This window comes from Peromyscus eremicus, chromosome 5 (genome assembly GCF_949786415.1).
Source record: "Peromyscus eremicus chromosome 5, PerEre_H2_v1, whole genome shotgun sequence".
NCBI classification, from domain to species: domain Eukaryota; kingdom Metazoa; phylum Chordata; class Mammalia; order Rodentia; family Cricetidae; genus Peromyscus; species Peromyscus eremicus.
The window spans coordinates 106,235,779-106,257,889 of NC_081420.1; the positions used below are offsets into that span (position 1 = coordinate 106,235,779).

The window sequence follows — 22,111 nt, forward strand, 5'->3', positions numbered from 1 at the left end:
CCACAGGAGACTGAGCGCCGCGACCCGGAGCAGGAGGGGCGGCCACCTATCCCTGGGTTTAGCATCTCGCCGGTTCCCGGAGGGAGGGGCCCGGACAGGGTCGGCCCCGTTGCCTCCTCCAGGCCCAATTCTCCGCGTCTAGCAGCCTCGGTTCCTCTCCGCCCCCCTCCCTCTTCTTCCCTCCCAGCAGCGGCCTCCCTCCTCCTCCCCCCTACCCGCCCGCCTGCCCGCCACCTCCCCCCGGTTTCTCATTCCTGCCACTAGCGCGCTCCGCGGCTCATTCCGCGGCCGCCGCCAGCTGAGGGGAGCGTCGCGGGCCGAGGAGCAGATGCCGCGGGGGCCGCTCGCAGCAGCCGCCGCCGACTTGTGAATGGGACTCGGACTGGGGCCCGGGCTGACACCGCTGCGCTCACCCAGTGCCAGGGACCGCCGGCCGGGAGGTCGCGTTCGCCCGCAAGGGCCCCAGGTGAGGTGCTCTGCCAGTCTCTAGCCCCCCGTCTAGATGGGGCTTCTCGGAGTAGGCAGAAAGAGGAAAGACTTGCTCCTGGAAGAGAATGTCTACGAAAAGGGGAGGCTGCTGGTTGATGGAGATCACTAATGCAAAAAGGGAGGTTTTTTTTTTTTTGGGGGGGGGTGCTAAAAAGAATATTTGTTTTTAAAATTAGAGAAAAAGAGAAGGCAGCCAGCTGTGGGCGCGGGCAGAGCAGGGGGTTGAGGCGCCAGATGTGTACTCCCCCGCTCTTTGATGTGTTGCCTGGGGTGGGGGGAGCAGTGCTGCACCGAGGCTTCAGCATAGGGGGCTTGCTGTGGATTAGGGCAAAGGACTGCAGAGCTGAGCTCTGGACACGCAGACTTCTCCGGTCATGTCTCTAGGGAAAGTCGCCCCCTGTGCGGTGCCGCCCGCCTGCGCCGCTCCCGTTCCCTAGACAGGATAGCTCTCTGCAGGGTTCCTAGGGGTCCTCCAGCACCTCCGCAGAGAGAGCTACCCAGAACGCAGTCCCGGTGTAGAGAGTGCGGGGGAAGCCCAGAAGAAAGCAAGCGGTCCGAGGCGAGCGGCGATTGGCAGCACTTTGATAGCGTGGGTCCGGGTCTGCCGACTGCGGCTCCGAGGCCAGAGGCTTTGGAGCGCTTCAACCCTCCCAGTCAGCGCCTCCTCCGGGGCTCCGATCGCCCTTCCTAAGCTCCTCTCGGTGCAGGGGGGTGGTCTGCGAGCGGCTCACAGTCAGGCTGGGCTCAGGCTTAGGCTAGAGGAAGCTTTCCAGGGTCAATGTTAACTTTGAGAGTCAAACCTTCCCCGAAAGCCTGCGCCTCCTCTCGGAGCGCGCTCCAAGCCTCCCTAGCTTCAGCACGCTCGGCCTCCCTCCCTGCGCTTGGCCTCCCAGCCGCCGCGTAGGGAGGGCCAGGAGCGGCGGGAAGGGGGCGGCGGCAGGGGCATCCTTCCCCTCGCTCCAAGCCAGCCTCGCCTTGGAGGGGTCTTCTCGCTCTGGGATGTAAAGAGTCCCTGGAGAAAGTAGGACTCAGGAGGCCACCGGTCCAGCTTCCTGCTCTCTTTCTTGCCAAGGCCAGGGTTTCGCCAGAGCTCCGCGCTCCTGCCTTCCATGGGTGAAAGGTTCTCTAGATGTTCGAAGAAGCCCTGTTGCTTTTGCTAATAAATGCAGCAGGAATTTCACAGGCTATCGCACTGCTATGAAGAAATTGCATCTTCTAATTATTTAACAGTGCCATTTCTGCACTAAGAAGAGTCGTCCCTAAGGGCTGGGAGTGGGTTTGTTAAAGAAAGCCTGTTACTGCAGGAGGGTAGAGATTTGTCTAAAGTCTCCCCTTCCGTTCCTTCTTCAAGAAGTCTTTTACGATGGCTCCCAAATCTTTTCCTATTTTTTCCTGATCGTTCTTATCTGTGTGCCAGGAAGCAGTAAGTTTTCGGTTTAATCACAGAGAGCAGTGATAATTAATCTGGCCAGAGGATAAATCAATTTCCTTATCGCTAGGGCTTGCAGCGAGGATTTTGCGGGGTGTCTAGATTTTTCCGGGGGACCGGCATGCAGATGTGTTCTGAGGACCGAGGCTCCCTCGGCGGCGGCACATCAACACATTAGCCATGTTGAGCTGAGTGTGAGAGCCTTTAAGGCTAGCAGAGGAAAAAGAGAAGTGACTGACCTTGATTTTATTAATGTTGGAGTTGTTTTTTCCCTGTGAACAAGGAGACAGAAGCCCCCGAACCTAGAGAGTGATGCTCAACCTTGGCTGCAGGCAGTCTGCTTCTCTTCCAGTAGACAAAGGACTAAAAGTTACAAAACAAAGGGACATAGATGTGGCCAGGGCTAGAGAGACCTTGAAGCCACAGGCATGTTAAGTTCTTTACACAATCTCTGGCCCTTAAGTTTTAGGGTTGACCAGTTAGGCCCTGGAATTCGAACCCTCTGTGCAAAACATCTGCCTTGCCTAGTACAAAGGAATGTGGGCAGTTCTCAATAGAGACCAGGCAGAGGCATCCAAAGGCCAGGAAACCTGGCTGGGTGAAAATGGGCTTTGCATCTTGCTTCCAGAGACATTAAGTCTTAGCATGTTGAAGTACTTGGAGCCTATACTTTTATTTTTAGTAATAACCAATGGTTAGTGTCATTATTTTAATTGTTAGTTCAAAGTCTGCCTATACTGGTCAGTATGTTATATGGAGGATATATCTATATCTATATCTATATCTATCTATCTATCTATCTATATATATAGAAGGAGGCAGGAAGGAAGGGAGAGAGGGAGAGAGAGAAAGAGAGGGAGAGAGAGAGAGAGAGAGAGAGAGAGAGAGAGAGAGAGAGAGAGAGAGAACACTACATCCACCCCTGAGGTTAGGGGATGAACAAGTAATGCATGCTTAGGAAGGATGGAATAATCTGGTGAGGCCAGACTTAAGAGATTTGTTCAAAGTGGGTTTGTTGCACACTAAAAAAGAAGAAGAACAAGAAGAAAGAAAGCTTTTTAGAAATAGTTCTTGTGGAAGCACTGGACCATCTTGATAACACCCCAGAACTTCCATTATGTTCAGAACGCTTATCAGTGCACCACAGCAAATTACTTGAAACTTAAATTCTATTTTCAATTAAGATGCAATCTTTTGTTAATTTGAAAAAAATTAAAAGTTACAGCTCTATATTTTTTATGGCATAGAACTCATATTTCCCATTTACTGTGGTGGCATCAGAATATTTTTTGTGGGAGGAGGGTACGGAGTTGGAGAGCTGTGTCATCATTTGGGGGGATATAGATCAATTTCATGCCCCTTTAATGCACATCCCTTCGTAATTCATGGTTTTTCTTTCACTTTGAATAGAATTACATGGCTGCTTTGTCAGGATTCAGATTTGGGGACCCTCATGTGGGAATCACCATGACATTGACTTTATGGCTTGATTTACAAAAACCACACTCCCATGAGCTTTGTGTGTCTTGAAGCCTTTCCTATAAATGCCAATAACTTAGGAAGCAGACCGTTCACATAAACTTTGATCTGTTATATGTAAATCTGTTTTTTTTTTCTGAACCAGCTAAACAAGGTCTACAAATCTGATTTTAATCTGCTTCCTTAATGCTTTTATGTTGGAAGTTTGAAAAGCAAGCTAAGTTTATTTGAGCTTATTTTCAACACTGACTTTTATTTTTTACTTTTATTATAGGCCTACCTATTTATTGGCTAGTAATAACAAAATACACTTCATGGAGCTGAGAAAAGGCAATGAACATTCTTGTTTCAGAATCAAGTCTGCAGAATTGCTATAAATTTCCAAGTATTTCCTTAGAAATGTACATTAACTTTATATATTCACTAGCCAGTGATTTTAATTCATTAAAATATATTTGCAATGAGCTTCTCCTTTACAAAACCGGTCGTTATTCCACCAGAAGTTGGTTAATTTGTTAAGAACTTTCATTCTTTACTTAGAATTTGAAGTAGTCAAAATTTCTATTTCAAAGTAAATATATAAATATATCTATCCTATCTAAGACTGGAATTTAATTTTTTTTTAATGGAAAAATGAGCAAAATCCACAGGTTTGTTGGGAAAAAAGAAGAGGAAGAAAAGCAGGAGAAAATTGGAAACATTGTGATTTCCCCGCATGAATTCACTGGTCCATCAGGGTTACTGTGATGGTCATCTACAGTTTACTTTCTGAACAGGAAAGACTAACGAAAACAGTGGAGGAGGATAATTAAACATCTTTCTGCTTTAATTTTACACTGACATTGAGATTCTCGTGCATCTCTGAAAATGGACTCCTTTGAGGAAGATTGCACTTTTGGCCACTAGAGGGCAATGGTGACCTTCTCCAACTTCCTAGTTTGGGCCCCTCTGCTTTTGAGAGCACATGAAAAGCAGTTTTGTTACTAGCCTTGTCTGTACCTCCGCTGAGAGGCCAGATTCCCATCTCTGCGGCTCTGGCTCCTGATCCGGTAGAGTGTGTCCATGAGCATCTTCCGAGGTGGAGGATCTGTCACCGGCAGTCTCTCCTTCTAACTTTGCAACTTGTTAAAAAGTTGGGAAATTTTGTGATTTGAGATTGTCTAAGTCAAACCTGAGTGGGGGTTGGGCAGAGGATAAATGAGCTTAGCTCTCACTGAGGCTATCTGCCAGATAGGTAGGTGGATGGATAGGTGACAGATGGTGGTTTGGGGTTTTTGTTTTTGTTTTTGTTTTTTAAATTTTGTGATAGGAAGAGAGTTTTGATTCAGGGAGGGGAATAAATCAGAGGTGGGAGGAAAGAGGGAATTATGCCTGAGACTTCTGTAATAACATTACCTCTTCTTTCAAGAGGTTTAAAAGACATTAGAAAGGCATTTGCAGTTTGAAAAAAAAAATAGCTACATTTTAATTTTTAGTAAACACTTTGGAGTGCTGAGTTTTAATATAGCAGTAATGTTTTACTCTTACCTTTAAATCATTTCTGATATTGCTGTATAAAACTTAACTTTAGCATGAAGCAAAATTTAATTCAAGTTTGGTCCTCAATCACTGGAATTTAATCATTGAGGTTTTTTTTTTTTCTTTCCTCAGTGATATGGAAATTATGGTTTATGATTAAGTTGCATATTTCAGGCTGCACAAATTTATGTTTGTTACTGTTTGATGGTGTCATTATGAAAGTTCAGAAGAATTGAAAGAACAAATGCTTTGTTATAATTAAGAGGAAAGCTCTATTAAAAGTAAGTACTGTCTTAAGTGGATACTTCTGTATTTTTTTAAAAAAACTGAATAGAGTTGTCTCCCTGGTGGTTCAGCAGTAGAGTTCTTTGCAGCTCTGAGCTGTGCTGGAATTTGTGGACATTTGATGAAGCAGGAATCAATGTAAATGGATTATAGGAGGGACTATTAAGTCACTCAGTGGAAAGTAAGATAAAGTGTTTTGTAAACTGATGCTCACTCACTACCAGACAGTTGACTTAACTTAAAAAAAAAAAGTCACTTTATCTTCTAAGGGCTTGTGAAGAATGCACGATAGAACTGTAGACAAGATTTTCATTGTCATTTTGTTTGGTTAAGGGACATTTGTAGAGATCTGGAATACTTTCAGGGAGAAAGCGTTGGTCCCATAGTCTGTCGTTTCAAGGTTTCAGCTCAGGCAGAGAATCTGGTATCCTAGGGTGTTAAATGCGAAAGAATCTGCAGGAGAGGAGAAGGAGAGGGGAAAGAAAACAGAGGGAGTATGAGAGAGACAAGGGGGGCTATTCGTCATGGCAGGCTAACTACAGGTCTCTGTGGTGCGCTCTCTTATTTTCTCAGTCTCCCAAGGTCCTCAGATAGAACATTTTGGGGGTTGAGCCTGGAAGCTGCGGTAAATGGCTCTACTGGCAGCAGTGAGCAGTGAATAGAGACTTACTCTGTGTCTTCTGTAACTGTGGACTCCTTAAACAATACTTGTGAATGAGCACTGCTTTCTTATCAGATGCTCCGGGCTGCTACAGATGAAGGAAAGCTTCTACTTCCTTATCTGGTCCATTCTACTAGGGTGATTTTTACATATTAAACTCAGCTCTCAGTGTTTGGTTCTTTTGTGTGGACCGGCTTTAGGCACAGTGACAACTTCAGTGTAATGGTGACCTAATTGTCAGAGCAAGCTGAGTGGTAGGAGGCTCCTCCCTAGTCTTAATATTAGACACATAGAGATCTGTTTCCAGCTCTCGTTAGGTCCATGCCGTGAAGCAAGACTTTGAACAGAGGCCTGGCTATCCACTCTGGATTATCCTTCTCTATATGAATAAGTTGGGTATGACCAGCACTGATGATCAAACTGTGGGAACTCACTGTGGTCTTTGGGAACATTTTGCCCATGAGCATGTCGTCGAATGGTTAAGCCAGTTTTTATCCTCACGAGGATTGGACCAGTTATTTAGACATGGTGGTAGCTTTGCTCAGCAGCACGGCTAAGATGAGGACTAAGAATATGAGCTTAGGCGTGTATGTGCAGAGTTAAATCTGATCTTATTGAAGACTTTGTCTTTTATTCATCATGGATTTTTCCAACCATTTCTTAAAACAGATTTATTGGAATATTTTATGCATATTAATATTTCTCCTGCATGTATGGACGTATACCATATGTGTGCCTGGCACCCATGGAGGACAGAAGAAGGCATGAGATTGTGTGGAATTGTAGTCGCAGATAGCTGTGAGCTGCCGTGTAGGTTCTAGAAACTGAACCCAGGTTCTCTACAAGATCAGCAAGTGCTGTGAACCACCGCAACATCTCTCCAGGCTCTTTCCAATAATTTTGACTTTAAAATGTAGTATTAAATATTATTTCTTTTGATTACTCAGGAATTTTTTTTAATCTCCACATACATCCTTCATTGAGAGCTCATTATCTGATCCTGGTCTCACCCACCTCTGGTCAGCACTTAAAAAGTATTCTGTATTTAAAGCTCCTTTGTATATGGATATCTGGTGAAGACTAACCAAATCTATGCTAAGGCTCAGATACCTCTTCTGTGAAAACAGACCCCACAGTAATATCTGGGTCCTGGGATTGTTATGAAGGTAAAAATCAAGTTTAGGCCAATGCCTAGTGACCACCCCAATAACCACTAAAGCTACCAACTGCTAAAAATAGACCTGGGGGCTCAGGAGACACTGCAGCCAGTCAAAGTGCTTGCTAAGTAAAGACAAGGACCCGAGTTCAATCCCTGGAACACATTTAAAAAGCCAGTAGCATACATTTTTCGTCTCAGTGTCTGGGAGGTAGAAACAGGCAAATCCTTGGGGCTCACTGGTCAGCGAGCCTAGCTTATTAGTGAGCTCCAGGTTCAATGAGAGAGCCCATCTCAAAAACCAAGGTAGACAACAGCAGAGGAAATATATCTCAAATTGCCTGTGGCCTCCACAAGCATCCACACATGCACACTCACGCACAGCCCTTCCCTTACACACAGAACTGGGACTGAATATTATAGACTAACTATGACAGCGAGTAGCTCTTTCTTTCCATGACTAGATGTAAATCTTTGCTCTGGATTGGGGCATCTCTCAGTAAGTGATGGAATGTTCATTAGTGCCTTCCTTCCTTCCTTTTTTTTTTTTTTTTTTTGAATAATTTCGTGTGTTTAAGTGATCCATCCTTCTTCCATTTAGAATATTCGGGAGGCAGTGGAGATTTTTGAGATGGTTACTGCTTCGAGGAAGCTCCTGCCTCCTTTGTACATTTGCGAGTTTTGTTCCCACTGTTCATTTCACATATGGGTTGCTGTGGGAAGTTACCCTGAAGTCACGTCTTCCCAGGAAAGCTGCCTGAGCATGGGATGTGGAGATATCCATCAGGGGTCTGCTTTCGTGTAAAAACGGCTCATTACTATTCCAGACGAGCTTAAAAGATAATTAGTCTCTTGATAAATTGTCTCAATTTCAAGACTGTTCCTGTTTGTTTTTCAGGTAAATGTAGTTTGGGATTTCAAGGGGTTTGAACAGTGACAATTTTAACTCCTGAAGAGACAACAGCTGAAGAAGTTTGTGCCCCACCTGGTGATTTCTGTCTGTGATGGGCCCAGACAAAAACAGTCACTTGACTTCTAACTAAAAAAAAAAAAAAAAAAAAAAAATCCCAGGGGCCTCACTCTATTGTTTTCCCAACTGCTTTAACACCCTATCAGGCAGCCAGCCTGGGCTTTGCAGGCTCCTGGGCCCTCCATGCTGCCTGCTGTTTTCCACCTGCAGCCTAGTTGAGGCACCTGTTCTTGCCCCAGGCCAGTGTTCTCTCACGGGCTTTCCTGCCATTGAACAAGAATATCTGCTGTACTCACCTGGTAACAGGGATAGCAGAGTAAGCCAACTCTTTGAGATCCTACTACTTGCCATATGCTGACCCCATCCCTCTATCATTCTATATAGCCTGTGTAGGAGCAGGGATTATAAACTCTTTACCAAAGAGGGAGATAGATAGCTTTTGGGGGAAACTCAAGACACATGAAGCTGAGTTTGCAAACCTACTCTGAGTCTCAGTGCTCAGCAGTTTCCTACTATGTGGGGTGTGTGTCATATGCCTGGGCCTCCCTAGCAATCAGGGGCAGAGTGTTATGGCAGAAAGTATGAGGTCATCCTGTGACCCTAGTACCCTGCACAGTCCATAAAAGGAGCTCCTGAGAGCTACTTGTTTAACTCTTCTCAGTAGGGTTTCTTTTTGTCAATGATCCCACAAGCATCTGAAATGCCTCAATGGATGGCAGCCTGTTAACCACCTCTCAGGGAACCTGGGAAGCAGCAGGTGATTCATTAACTTTGTTCACTAAAATGTTCTGTCTAATGCAGGAGGAACTTAAATGCTTCCTTGTGTAACTTCCTCCAAGAATATACACTTTTGTGTCCTGGCATGTTTCTCATCTTTCTTGACAACACTACAGATTTTAGAAACTGATTTTTCATAACTTTTGAGGTCCAGAGTTTATTGAGCACTGAGCCAGTGTGGCACTATGCTGAAAGGATTCCACATAGCTCCCATGGGACTGGACTAGGCCCTCTGGATACTGAAGACAGTTGTTTGGCTTGAACTTTTTTGGGGGCACCTAGGCAGGGGAATCGGGATCTGTCCCTGGTCTAGGGGCAGGCTTCTGGAACCCGATGCCTGTGGCGTGACACCTTGCACAGCTTTGGTGCAGTGGGAAGGGGCTTGGACCTGCCTAGGCTCAGTGTGCTGGGCTCTGCTGACTCCTCATGGGAGACCTCAATTTGGGGGATGGGGAATGCTGGGTGGCTTGGGAAAGAGGGCTGGGGGGTGGGAGGAGGGAGGAGGGGTGATCTGTGGATAGTATGTGGAGTGAGTAGAAAATTTCTTAATAAAGAAAAATGAAAGAAGAAAAAGGATTCCACATACTCTCAGACTTCCTACTCATAGGCACACTGGGAATTACTGTCAGTATCTTACAAAGAGTGAAAACATTCATTTCCAGTGTTCTACTGCAAGTCACAAACAAATCTGAGATCCAGATCCAGGCACCAGACACCAAAGCTTGGCTACCATGTTGGGATGGTCCTGGCATCCAGTGTCTAACCAAACTGATGACATATGGCTCTCAGATTTTCTACCATGCTCATTTCTCATCTTCTTCTACCACCTCAGTCCTAAAATTTGACAAAAGGGATGATAAGTGATGCTCCAAGTTACACTCTGACCGCTGTGGCTGAGTGAGTGGATTATTTATTATAATGAGTGCTGAGGACTTGGTTTTATCAAATATAACTCTCAGAAATCAGATGTATGAAATCATTAGAGAAATCATGCACTATTCCAGCAAGCCTTCATGTAGAGATGAGGTTCTAGCATCAGTAGGAGAATCCAAAATGACATAGTTACCCCTGAGTGAATAGTAGTATTCCTACTGACAAGGAAGTGGGCTGTCTTTGCTCTTAACACAATCTCTTTTCATTATCTACAAGCAGAAGTCAGGTTCATTTGGACAAACCCATGTGTGTGTGTGTGTGTGCGCTTGTGCTCCCATACACACACACACACACACACACACACACACACACACACACAGCATGTGTGTGTATTTAAGAATAATTTTAGTAGATATACTTGTGATCTGTGACTTTAAAAACATCATTTAATTCAAGATTGTATAAAGATACAGCATGTCACAGCCTCAGCCAGTTAAACTATGAGACTTTATACGACTCTTACGTGTGAGTCTATAGTCAATTTGGTATGCTCTTTGATAATATTTTGTAATTGGTCTTGGCCTTTAGCTCTTTCCTGCTGTGTAGTGATTTTTCCAGGATGTATCCTTCCCATGTTTCTCCTGAGGATAAATGAGAATGTTGCTTGTGACACTCAGCTTTCTAGTACTAATACCCTGTACCAAGGATGATTTGTTTATAAAGCAAAAATGGGCTCACAGTGTTAATCCATGATGGGTTGGTTCTTTTGGCTTTTCCTTTGGCAAGACAGCCCATGATGATGGGAGTGAATCATGATGGTGTGTGTGTGTGTGTGTGTGTGTGTGTGTGTGCGCGTGTGTGCACGCGTGTGTGCGCACGCAATCACTTCCTTTATTATCAGGAGGCAAAAAGAAGGAAACAAAAGAGATCTGGGTCAGACAGTCCCCTTCAAGGGTACAGCCCTAGTGATATTAAAACCTCCCATCAGGTTCTACCTCCTGAAGTTCCCTTTATCTCCTAATAGCACCCATACTAGGGAAAGTCTTTAACACATGTACATTGAGGGTACACTCAAGATCCAAACTCTGGCAGTGTCTTTAATTTACCTACCACAAACCTCACAAGATCCTCTGTAAAGAGTTGGCTTAAGATTAATTATTCTGTCATTAGGGGCTGTGAGTTGAACATACAGTTGTGGTAAAGTCACAAAGGAATTTTCTGAGTGAGCTGATATTATCTATACTGCAGAAAGTACTCAGTCTCCTATAAAACTTGAGTGTGCAGCAGTCAGTGATGCAGAAGAAGGAGACATTAGCACATTGGGCTGAAGAAAGAAGAAGGCACTTCCACCTCACTGAGCAAAGATGGCTTTTAGAAGGGATGATGGAATCCAACTCCTGCATGTCAGATAGGGACCTTAGAGGCCATCTAGACTAAAGGATTGTGCCAGTAGGTGGTCCTGTCTTGGCTATCACACACCAATGATAATGTGGTACCCTTGCTGATGTGCAAGTCATTGTCCCTTTAAGAATACCATTGGCACATTGACATATGCAACTGTGAGAAATACTTCCGTAGGTTGAGTCAAACTCAGACTCCTTGAAGGTTATGTTCTTTGATTTTTGGTGCCATGTAAAATAAAAATAATTCTCCCTCCACAGTATGACTATTTGTTATTTATCTACCAGGATGGCTTCTTCCACTCTCCATGTGTCCAGATTACACAGCCCATTCATTTTTCTCTTCAAACCTCTTCATAGAAAAGGACTGTAGACTGAAATCTAGGCAGCTAGACTGTAGATTATCAACTCACTTCTGTACACTTCTTTTATTGCAGCCTGAGGCTACATTACATTAGCTTTTATTGCCAACCACATCACCCAGAGGACTTATGCTCCACAGTTTATTTGTTTATTTGTTTTTCCTTATGTGCTGCTGTTAAGTCACATTTACCCACCTGTCCCTGTGCACATAAGACATGACAAGGCACTGTCTGCATAGTAGAGGCTCTAAAACCAAGCTGTCCTGCTTCACATCCTGGCCCTGAGACCTACCAGTTGTGCAAGTATCTTTTTTTCTTCTTTCTTTCCTTCCTTCTTTCCTTCATTCCTTCCTTTCTTTTTTCTTCTTAGTTTCTCTAATACATAGTGAACTACATTATAAGGTGGCTCTGACATGAAATTATATTAGTATAAAATTATTTATGCAGTGAATAGAATGGGAGTATATCATTGCAATCACTTTTTTATTCCATATTGTTACATGTGTTTCACTGAAGTGTTGCACTAAATATTTTTAAATTAAAATCATAATTCTGCTATAAAAATATCTGTCATCTTTGTTAATCTCATTCTTTGGGTTAGTTTACCAACATCTGTTAAAAAAAAAAAAAAAAAAAAAAAAAACAGACTAAAGGGACAAAAATAGAGATACCCAGATGCAAGCAGGGATAGAGTCACGTTCAGTCATTCAAGACCTCAATTTGAATGATCTGGCATCTCAGAAGAACACTTCCTGTCTATAACTCATTTTTCATAGTACACTTTTATCATTTTGTTTGCTTGATATTCTATTTGGTCACAGAATCACTCCTCTGTGTTTGGAGAATAGACTCCTATAAAAAAGTTCCTATAAAAAGAAACTTCTTTCTACTTAGAGTCTTAAAGGACCAGAAAGTGCTTTTACTAGTTTCTGTGGAAGCCAGAGCAACAACTCAGCCCCAAGTTCTCAGTGTTTCAAATTTGTATTCAATACATTGTGTGTGTACAAATACAGAGAGAGAGCTTGAGAGAGGACTAGGAGATGGAGGAGGGGGAAGATGAGGGAGGGAGGGTAAGAGGAGAGGGCAGCCATTGACATTGATGATGAGGGATCATCTCACTCATAACAATAATGATATAGTAGAGGTGGTGCGGCCTTCTCTTTATGGAGAAGATAGCCATGGTGCCTCTACCCATCTGATTCTATGGCAGGATCTGGTCCATAGTTCTAATTCTCTACTATCCTGAGGTTCCTGGTGTTTTCCTGAACCTGTCTGACTAGCATTCCTGCAGAAACTGTACTACCTAGGGGTTATGAGTTTCTTTTTATTGCTTTCAACTGAGTAATCCCAAATACTTCATTTCCCCATATTTCTTGCAAGACTCTTGAGAGGAATGAGTCCACTGCAATACTTAGGTGAGGCATTTGAAGTTTGTATTCTGCTGGATGGCTGTATAGAATGTAAGGGTATAGAGTGGAACACAAAGAAGCTTTGTCAATGTTAGGGTATAGAGTGGAACACAAAGAAGCTTTGTCAAACATTAACTTGATTTAAGCTGAGTGTCAGTATGGTGGGCAGCATCAAATGTTAGGACTTCAGCTGCTTGATACAGCTCAGTGGAAAAGGTTTTATTTCCAGGGATCCCCACAGGAGGCAGTATAACAGACTGCCATTTGCATGTCAAATGCTTTCTTGCATAGGATGAGGAAATTATGTGGAGAAAATGGCCCACAGATTTGAGCACTGTTAGCCATTGCAAAAGTCCTCAATGTTAGAACACAAAGGGATTCTGGGGCACTGTATGTGCATATGAAAGTGGGTCATCATCAGAATGGACAAGTAACTCAAATCAGACCTCAGCTCCTGGGCAGAGAAGTCTGCACACCTCTTGTGCAGCTTCTATGTTGGCCCTGAATAGCTGACAGTTTTTAGTGCATGAAACTGGATGAGTGTGAGAGGCAGGACACACAGTGAAAATATCTTCTGGAATTTGCTGCACATTATCCCAGGATGTCTTTCCTGACTCACATTTGAACTCAGTCTTCTTTTTAGGAACTAAAGCCTCTGCCATGTATCTAATGAGTTAAATGATTGAATCATGAGTGTTTTTGTTTGTTTGTTTTGTTTTTTAAAGAAAAGTAATAGCATTCTTTGTTTGGAACTAACCCATTTGCAAATAAACTGCCCAGGCTAGGGCTCCTGAAGCCATGCATTTCATTTCCTATGTACTGCTTCTGTCTGATCACCATAAACACAAATCCAGACCATGAACCAAGGGGGCCTAGGCAAATCTAAGTGAGGCTACCCGGGAAGCGAGACAATATCAGCAGAGCAGTTACTAGTTTTTTATGATCTATGTATATTTAAAAACAAACACAGTTTGGGACTGGCTAGATGGCTAAGCCCTCAAGAGTATGTGCTGATTTTGCAGAGGATCCAGGTTCAGTTCCCAGAACCCACGCAGTAGCTCACAAGTTTCTGTTACTCCAGTTCCAGGGGATCCAATGTCCTCTTTTGGCCTCTGTATACGAATATCTATATGAAGGCAAAACACTCATCCATATAAAATGAAGAACAAATAATAAAAACTCAGTTGAAGGTTGTTCCAATGAGACATCTTTGACTGTAGTGGCAGAACTTGTTTTGAGCCTCAAAGCCAAAAACCAAATTAAGGTCTGTTTATAGCAAGGATTCTAATTCACAATGTTTCCCCCTAAAATACATGAATAGTAAACAGATTTGTCTGTTATTATTTCATTTTACTGTATATACAGTGTACATAGACACAGCTGTAGTATAAGACACAGTTTTCATTTTCACTATTATTTTTTAGAGACTGCAACAGAACTCTATAAATGAAGCATCACTTTTAGAATTATCTTAGAGAAGAATCACAGTTTAGCTCTTAGCACCAGGCACACTTCCCTTCAGCGTAGTGCACTGTTGATTCTTGTGTTTTATTCATCATCGTTTTGACCACAAACATCTCAGAGAATCTCCAACTTCAGCAAATCTCATTAGCATATTTGGGAGTATCCGTCAGGACCAAATACAGAGAAACCATGTGCTTGAAATAAATGATGGATCATATCACAAGGAATCATTTCAGAAGCACTCTCCCAGTCACCCACCCCCTTCCATAATTCCCTGCATTGTAAGCCTGAGATGTAACTTACACTCACAGCAAAACAAGCCTTATGTCCTTTTCTTATTAGATGCACATTTTCTGCCCCATATTTCATAAATGGACAAATATTACCTATCAGCAAGTTTGTGGTCAATTGCTGACAAATATTTTTCCTAATAGGCTGCCTGCAGGCTCTGTCCCTCCAGGCAAGCCAGCAAGGGATTCACTGATAAATAGCTGTGTGACCACTGAAAGCCAGTTGACCTCAGTTTTATCATCCATAAGGTGGCATTTTGGGGACTTTTCAGCTGTAAAATAGGCTGGATCTCAAATCTTTATCCAGCAATCACTTGACATAGTGCTTGCTGATTCTCACTTCTCAGAATTCTAAAGCAGGAGGCATGCAGAGGAGAATATCAGAATGTGAACACATAGGTGTGTTTTGTCTGAGTTGAGTAGATATCCCCAGGAAGTAATGGAGCCCAAGTTTAGTGCCCTTTGCAGAAGCTGTACTTGAATATCAACTTCTTTGAGGCTTTGGTAATTATTGCCCAAGTCCTGGGAAAGGTTTACAGGATATAAAGCAGAAGAGTGTCCATGTTTTTTGTTCAATGATTTCTGGACCATAATAGAAAAAAAAAACTAATAGGAAGAAGTAGAACTCTAAGGAGTGAAATCTGCATGAGGAGGATCATGGTACAGATGCCGCAAATAGACTGAAGCATTATTGTAACAACTGAAATGAACATACTGTGCTCAGCACTTTCCATGAATTATCTCCATCCATCTTTAGTACAACATCAATGAGGTGGAAACTGTAATTATCTCCATTTATAAAAGGTGGGAAGTAAGATTAGGGATGGCCAAATAACTTTTCTCAGTGCTATGTAGTTGAAAAGTGGAGAGACACAAACTTGAGCATAGAGTTCCTGTGTTTTGTATTGTTCTGCTATAGCTAACAGATTTAAGACACTTCCACTGGTTGATTCATGAGACTTACTCCTAATTGTTCATGGACTGTAAAAAAGTTCTTGACTGAGTACCTGAAACTGGACTTCCTGTAATTTATCTCATTTGGTCTGGTTAGTCCTATAAGAGCCTGAGATGGCATACAATTTCAGAGGATTTGAATTCAGGACAGAAATTATCTGGAAAACTTTTCCTGTGGTGTTCCTTCTATGTCTAGGATTGATGGATTCTTGGCTCAATCCCCACCCAGGGTGATTTAAAGATGACACAGAGTGTTATATTTCTGTGATGTGTTCACACAACCTAAATATTTTAAAAAGAAGTGTTAGACAGTAAGAAGTTGTGTTTCCAAAATTCATACTCTCTCCTGAAGTTTGGGCTTCTGTCCAGCCTTTTCGTATTGAAGGGAGGATGCCACCAAGAGTGTCACATCGCAGTATGCATTTCATACTCAGAGTTTATAGTGTGCTTTTACGAGCTGTTGAAGGAAGACACATGCACTTGGTTTTGATCTATCAGGAGCTGCTATCTACTTCTTGTGATCAGATGCTTGTGAAAGATAGAAAGTCACATTCTAGGGGTTATGGTACATTTTCATATAGACAAAACTCATTAGTGGGTTCAAATTAATAGTGTATACTGGACTTCAGGAGTACATTAAGAGACATCAAAACTGACATTCCAAGAAATCATTTCAAAACAAATGTAATTGTCAACACATGACAGAGATTTGCACCAATAAACAAAGGTCATCAGATGTTTATTCTTTGTGCTTTGATCTGACATAATATAACGTTCTTGGGTCTTTTCTATTTGTATACCACTGGATGCATCTTTTAATCAAGTCCTCAATTTTCAAATAACTCACTGTGTACAAGAAGTAACTTACCTTACCTGGACTTGCTTTTCTTTATAGAAGACTAGATTGGAAACTATGTGGAAAAACACGGAAAAGAACAGTTAAACTCTGATTAAAATGTATAGATAGAGGGAAGTTATTGTGCCTTGCTTAATTAGAGGCTCTCTTCCTAATCTGGCTTGTAGGCATCACATTTTTATTTGGACAATAAAAACTAAATGGCAAGCCATTGGACACTCAAGAATTTAATTCTCAGCCCTGCATGGGGCCTCCAAAAGGTGTTGCCAAACTCACTTAAGTGACTAGTGTTTGAAACTAGGAAAGTACAAGCTTGATGGGTCATATTGTGAACTGATCAAATATATGGAAATAGTATTAATCTTGGAGAAATGCTTGTGTTTGCTTGTTGCGGAGACTCACCATACTACCCAGGAATTAGTCTTCCTGATTTTACACTTGCACAGAAAACCATTTAAACCTATTATTATTCAGAAGATGTGTTCCTTCTGAGAACGTGACACTGATTGCTCCCCATGGCGCATATTTCCTTGTGTAGGGCTGATTTGGATTTAGAACCAAGTAGTTTTGGGAACAGTAGAGCCACTTCCTTTCAAGGCTTAGCTGGGTTTACTACCAAGGAGCACTGGGGATGGCATTCATATGACCTCAAATGTGAAAAAAATATGCTAATCTGTCTTTAATTTCTGCATCAAATTGAGTAGAAATTAATTTGTCAAAATAATTATGTCTACAGAGGTGCCAGGTTGGGTTGCTATGGATATTTGACTGTTGCCCTGTGAGGGGTCCTTGTGTTGTAAGGTGTACAGATGGAGGTCTTCTAGTCTGCTGGCCCCGATATACCCTCTACGATACTCTTAGGGACTATTTTAGTGGCAGGCTTATTTCAGCAAAGAGATTTTCTTAAATCTTTCCTGTATCTAGTTCTATCTCTGCTTCATCCCCAGTGACAGTCCAGAGAAGAGAAAACAAAGCAAAACCCACCAACTTTTACAAAATTTCAGAATTCTTAGGGCATTCATGCTTTACTTCATACAGAAATCTTGTGACTGAAATCTGGTGGTATACAGGTAAATCTAGAAATCTAAAGTGATTTGGAAGGGAGGTCTGGGAAGACCCAAGACATTTGTTATAGTTAACATGTAGGAACCTGGGCCAGTAGCCACAGGTAAGGAGTCTTTATAGATTAATTGTTGAATATTTCTTCTCTAACATTTGTTGATCCCTATATGGGCCAGTATTAACCTATCAGAATTTACAAAGTTGGCTTTTGTTCCTTCTTATATTTTTGGAGCTTTTCTTTCGGGCTTACGGATCAAAATTGTTTAAAGTCTATATCCCATTGTGACAACAACAACAATAGAAAAACACATTCTCCTTTGATATTGGCTTTACGGTCCATCATCTCATTCAGTTTTGTTACAGCATGAGAGTCTCATCTACATTTATAGTAATGATCAAAGGTTCGAGTGACAAAGGGGTTTGGATGAACTGTGTTCAGTTCCATAACTCCAATCTCTTTCTGTGGGGCTCTGAGCACAGTGCAGGCTGCAGCTGTTTAACAGAGTTCCCTCGTCTATACAACTAGACTAGTGGCAGCACTGTGGTGGCCCACAGAGGCTTCCTAGTGAGACCTTACTCAAGGTCAGAATATCTGAGCTTGCTTTACCCAGTAGGGCTACATAAAGGAATGATTTGGCCACAGGCATGTTTACCAGGAGTTTGGAAGGGTCTACACTTTGCTGTACAGTGTGCTGTGATCTTTCAAGGGGAGGTCTTTTACCTCTTCCCTCGGCGTATTATAAAAAGCCCTTTTGAATAAAGCTCTGAACGGCTGGATATTGAACCAGGGCCCTCCTGTGTAACTGAAAGTTTTCCTGTGCCCATCCAGCTCCCGCATCCTCGAGGTCCCACAGCCGTTCAGACCCAAATGAACACAAAGACTTATATTAATTATGAACTGTATGGCCTATTGGCTCAGGCTTCTCACTAGCTAGATCTTACATCTTGAATTAACCCATTTCTATAAATCTATACTTTCCATGAGGCTCGTGGCTTACTGGTATCTTCACATCTTGCTTCTCATGGTGGCAGCTTGCAGCATCTCCTCTGTTCTGCCTTTTTTCTTCCTCCTCTCTAGTTAGAATGTCCCATCTAAACCTATTCTGCCTCACCATTGGCCAACAGCTTTATTTTTCAACCAATCATAGCAACACATTTTCACAGCATACAAAAAGACATTCCCCCATCACTCCTGAAGCTATCCTGTGTCTCTCTTTCTTATTGTCTCTTTCTATCTTTCTATCTAATATGTCCTCATTCCTTTCTCCTTCACCCAAGAACCCTTCCCTAGGAGGGAGCAGGTCAGAACTGGACTCTGGCAGACTCCCACACAGCACCTACCAAAAGCAAAGTTGTGCAGTGAATACTTGTGTTGACTTTCTGTGGTTATGACAAAATATTTGAGGGATGCACATTAAAGAGGGAGGTTTATTCAGGCTCATGGTTTTGAAGATTTCACTTTGTAGTCACATAGTTACTAGGCTGGTGGTGGGACAGAAGAAGGAGAGAAGAATGTGGTGAACAGAATTGCTCATTTCATTGTGGCTGGGAAGCATAGAGAGTGCAGAGGAGGGTTGAGGGATAAGGTATAGACTGACGAGGATCACTTCCTTCAGCTAGGTCCCAACCTGTAAGTTTCTATCACTTGCCCATAGCCCATCTAATTATGAAACAATCAACAGATTAAGCCATTGATAAAATCAGAACCCTCATATTCCATTTACTTCCCCAAAGTTCCTTCTTAAAACAATGATGCACTGGGGATCAAGGTTTCAACACACAAGTATTTGGAAGCATTTCAGATTCAAACAGTACTTAACAAATGGTAGCTGTAATACTGTATAAGTATGTAATATTTCTTTTCTGTGGAGATTTCTGTTTCTGTGCTGAGTTATGTGGGTTGAGTGGAAGTATGGAATTGGTACTAAGTTCAAGTACTGCAGCACAGTTGCTCCTCTCCATGAGTCTCACTGAAGTTCACTAAGCAACTGTTCCTTCCACACCACACTGTCACTTAGATTTAAGAGAAACTTCTTGTTACCTGTGACCGTTTAATGCTTTACCTCAGAAAGACACTGACGTCTATAATGCTTCCTTCTCAGCATGAATCACATTTGCATAATGCTGAGGATGTTAAGAATTCATTTTTCTCTACCAATTCCTTTGTTTTTGAGCTTTTATGTGATTGCAACTGAAATTTCAGGAGAAATTTTCAACCCAGTGCTGCCGACAGAGCTATAATGCAAGGCATTAATGGAAATCACATAATTTAAAGTTCTCTAGCAACCAGATTTTTGAAAAATGAGAGGTAAATAGTGGGGTTAATTTGTACATATATACATAATAACATAATTAATATACAGGTATGTACATATGTTAATTTGTACATATGTTAATATGTACATAAATAGTGGTGTTAATTTGTATGTCTATGGCATAGATAAAATGTTATAACACTGCACGTAAAAATATAAATCATGGACTTAATATTAACCACATGATTATTTTCCTACTGCATCTCAGACATATGACATGTGCTTCGAATTTATAACTCATCTCAGTTTGGACTATATACATTTTAAATGTTCTATAGCTACATGCAGTTGGCAGAAACTGTGTAAATGTGTGCAGAACTCAGCTCTTCAAGGAACAATTTATACAACATTTAAAAAATACTGTTGGTGAAGGAGATGCTCTGTTGAACACCTTGTCATGTTATCTTATTTCACAGTCAAAGCATCTCTACACTCCCACCCATATCATTCAGATAAGGTAAGAAAGCCTCAGAAATCTTAAATAAGCTTCTCTAGTGTGCTCATCATTATCAGTGAGTAAGAATCAGAACTTGAATTTATGCTTAAATATTTTGTTGCTCTGTCCAGAATCATTTCTACACTGCTATAGCCATTCAAGAACCAAGAGGAAGAACATGACAACAGTAGTGTCAACAGTGCAAGCATTAACACAACAACTCAGTTAACATAGGACATTAATAAATTGATAATACGTTCTTCTACATTTCTCATATACTGTAGTTGATTAATATTTCCTATGTGTTTATAACTGAAATGAATCTCAATTCATTTTGCAAATTTCACAGCTAATCATGAAGGAAGAAGATGAAATAACCCAATAAACTAAGCCACTTCCAATGATGTCACATTTGTCTAGGAAATCGGATTCTTGTGAAGAGAACATTGCCATGGAAGATCTGAACTTTGAAGAATAGCAGGGGATGTTGTGGCACTTTGACCATGTTGATAACTACCACTTATTTGTTTTGGGTTCTGTAACTGAGACATGGATTCGTGGAGACACATCATATCTATTCTGTTTGGTCCTGGAGATGAGGCAGCTAGATTTGGAATTTTGACTCTATTCCAAAATATCTCAGGAATGGGAAGCAAATTAGCCTTTACTGGCTGATGATAGCCTGCATGGCACTTAACTAGAGCCTCAAATTTTCAAGCAAATGGCTTCTTCGTGATTTAAATTATGGTAGTTGACTTTGAAGAGGAAATAACTCAAAGACATGCTTCGAAGGACAGTCTTGATGTGCCTGCGTTCATGGCTTCATTATCTCATGTTTGTTTATGTCACCTTGACCAAGGGGCAGTAATGTGACTCAGTCTAGTATCAGTGTATAAAGATCTTTGCCAAAAAGCATGAACAAAATTAAGATTTCATGTCTAGTTTGAGGGAGCAGACAACCACAAAAGACACAGTCAAGTGAAGAAAACTGTATCTAGTAGTGATAAGCATGGTGAGTGAAGCATAGTTGAAGTGTGTGTCAGAAGCTGTTTGACATTTGCAAATGAGAGCCACTGCCTCTGTGAGCCCTAGAACAAAGGGGAAGGCGGCAGTGACGTTCCTTACTATTACTGGAACATACTAAAAGATAAGTAGAGAAGGGAGAAAGTAGAGAAGAAAAAGGAAAAATTAAAAACTAGAAAAAAAGAAGTTGAAAGGACCATGGGCAGCATCCCAGTCAGTGCCAGGCTTGTCTTCCCCTCAGTTGGTCAAATCCATTCTAGCAGGGAAGGTCTAACTTAGCACTCATGTGTCAGGGGAGAGACAGGTTAGAAAGGTCAAGGAGGATGAGAAACAGGTTTGTGCAAAAAAAAAATGTTTGGAAGGAGAAAAATATTAGACTACATCTCCTTTGAATAATGGATATCAGTTTTGAGGCAATGCCTGAGAGAAAATACCTCATACATATTTGAAGGATTGCTTTGAGGAGAGACATTACCAGATTTCAACCTCTGACTCTCTCCTTCTCTCTCTCTCTCTCTCTCTCTCTCTCTCTCTCTCTCTCTCTCTCTCTCTCTCTCTCTCTCTCTCTCTTCTCTCTCTCTCCATGAGATGTACTAAATCTGAGTTTCAGGATGAGAAATTCAGATTAAATCTGAACTGCTTCCTTGAAAAGAGATGGAAGGGCATGGATTCATTTTCTCAGAGGGCATTAAACATAGCAATTGTCCACTCATCTTGAGTATCACAAATAAACGCCATTTTGGGTTTGGGGGGTACCTCTGGCTGTCCTTTGACTCCATCTTCCCTAATTAATAACCTTCTCTCTTTTTTTTTCCTTTCTCGGGATGATAAACTTTTCTTTGGTGTGTTAGTCAGCCTCACATTATTGCAATGAAATGTCTGCCACTGAATGCTTATAAAATA

General features: G+C 41.9%; 1 protein-coding gene across 1 annotated transcript in view; it reads left to right on the forward strand.

Moving 5' to 3' along the window:
* Positions 1–352: 352 nt before the first annotated feature.
* Positions 353–22,111, forward strand: part of Cdh11 (cadherin 11) — a 162,879-nt gene continuing 141,120 nt past the window's right edge. Inside the window, exon 1 of the mRNA XM_059264253.1 lies at positions 353–466. The gene's annotated coding sequence lies outside the window, so the exon portion shown is untranslated. The remainder of the gene's footprint in view (positions 467–22,111) is intronic.